General features: G+C 37.6%; 1 pseudogene; it reads left to right on the top strand.

The window, feature by feature from the left end:
- Positions 1–824: 824 nt before the first annotated feature.
- Positions 825–2,394, top strand: LOC113877390 (annotated as a pseudogene).

Genomic DNA, 2,394 nt, shown 5'->3' with positions numbered 1-2,394 from the left:
TGTTTGTTCACCATTTAGAGGTATTCTTCCTTTAACTTTCATTTATATTTTTATCTTTATTAGTTAATTGCTTATGCATATTTGTCAATTTTATATATTAACTGTATGTTAGCAGCTCAGCTGGTAAGGAATTCGCCTGCAATGCGGGAGACCTGGGTTCGATCCCTGGATTGGGGAGATCTCCTGGAGAAGGGAACCCACTCCAGTAGTCTGGCCTGGAGAATTCCATGGACTATATAGTCCATGGGGTTGCAAAGAGTCAGACATGACTGGGTAACTTTCAGTTTCACTTGATATTTTTATTCATGTAAATTTGTTTCCAAGCTACTTTTGTCTATTGGTGTTGTGGCATCATTTCCTAAATTCTTTAAAAAAATTGAAATTGTCAGATATGTCTATTTTGTATTCAAAAATTCATTAAAAAGATTCTTCTACTTCTAGAATGTAATGTCACATTTTATTAAATGGAAAGTAAATGAAAGGTAAACTTTGCTTTCCTTTTTTATTAAATGTTTAATCAGTTTTTATTTTACATGTTATTAGCTTATGTACAATTTAATTAGCATCTTCATGGAAAGCTACTTGTGGCAACTCATTTATTTAATACTGTGTCTTTTCCCCAGAAATATCTCTAATCACTTGCTTCTCCATGAGTTTAGAATATTGTTAAGTTTAGGGACAATGTTTTAATCAGTCTGTATTATAATATCTGAAACCATCAGAACATAATAAAACATATAAAAGACTTCAATAACTCATCTCTAATAATTTTATTCACAGGTAATTTGGTGCTGAACTCTGAACTAAGACATAAAGAAGCACCTATGGAACATAGGAATAATGCTATTGAGTTGTCCTCTTAGGGCTTGCTCAGAGATCCCAGGGACAGAAAATACTGTTTGTGGTGTTCTTGCTCATCTACACTGTGACCGTGGTGGGCAACTTACTCATTGTCCTGACTGTGGTGTTCAGCCCAACCCTGGATGACTCATGTACTTCTTTCTTGGCTACTTATCATTTCTGGATGCTCTTTATTCTACAATCTTCACCCCAAATATGATTAAAAACTTCATTTGTGAGAAGAAAACCATTTCCTTCCAAGCCTGCATGGCCCAGCTTTTTTTTTTTTTTTTTAATTTTTATTTTATTTTTAAACTTTACAAATTGTATTAGTTTTGCCAAATATCAAAATGAATCCGCCACAGGTATACATGTGTTCCCCATCCTGAACCCTTCTCCCTCCTCCCTCCCCATACCATCCCTCTGGGTCGTCCCAGTGCATTAGCCCCAAGCATCCAGTATCCTGCATCAAACCTGGACTGGCAACTCGTTTCATACATGATATTATACATGTTTCAATGCCACTCTCCCAAATCTTCCCACCCTCTCCCTCTCCCACGGAGACCAAAAGACTGTTCTATACATCTGTGTCTCTTTTGCTGTCTCGTATACAGGGTTATTGTTACCATCTTTCTAAATTCCATATACATGCATTATTATACTGTATTGGTGTTTTTCTTTTGGCTTACTTCACTCTGTATAATAGGCTACAGTTTCATCCACCTCATTAGAACTGATTCAAATGTATTCTTTTTTAATGGCTGAGTAATACTCCATTGTGTATATGTACCACAGCTTTCTTATTCATTCATCTGCTGATGGACATCTAGGTTGCTTCCATGGCCTGGCTATTATAAACAGTGCTGTGATGAACATTGGGGTACACGTGTCTCTTTCTCTTCTGGTTTCTTCTTAAAAAACTGGAAATGGCCCAGCTTTTTATGGAGAACTTATTTGGTGGTGCTGAGATTTTACTCCTGGTGGTCATGGCTTATGAGCGCTTCATGACCATCTGCAAACCCTCGCATTATTTGACAATCGTGAATCAGCGAGTGCATATTTATGCTCTCGGCATGGGTTGGTGGGTTTTTACATGCTGTTCTTCATCCTATCTTTATTTACAATCTTCCCTTCTGTGGCCCCAATGTCATTGACCATTTCTTCTGTGACTTGTACTCCTTGTAAAAACTTGCCTACACTGACATCCACATTACTGCCCTCTCATTAGTTGTCAATGATGGCACAATATCTGTGGTCATCTTTGCACTCTTATTCATCTCCTATGTGGTCATTCTGCACTCCCTGAAGAATCTTAGTCAGAAAGGAAAGCACAAAGCTTTTTCCATCTGTGGCTTCTACATTACTGTGGTGCTTCTCTTCTTTGTGCCCTGTATTTTTCTGTATGTGAGACCACCTTGTACTTTACCCGTTGATAAATCTTTGGCTGTGTTTTATACCACAGTCACCCCTATGTTGAACCCTCTATTCTATACTCCAAGAAATGGAGAAATGCAAAACGCCATGAAAAAGCTCTGGATCAGAAAAAGAAATTGA

Source organism: Bos indicus x Bos taurus, chromosome 19 (genome assembly GCF_003369695.1).
Source record: "Bos indicus x Bos taurus breed Angus x Brahman F1 hybrid chromosome 19, Bos_hybrid_MaternalHap_v2.0, whole genome shotgun sequence".
Taxonomy (NCBI): Eukaryota; Metazoa; Chordata; class Mammalia; order Artiodactyla; family Bovidae; genus Bos; species Bos indicus x Bos taurus.
The sequence above is the reverse complement of the archived record's forward strand: the minus strand, read 5'-3'. Positions and strand labels throughout refer to the sequence as shown.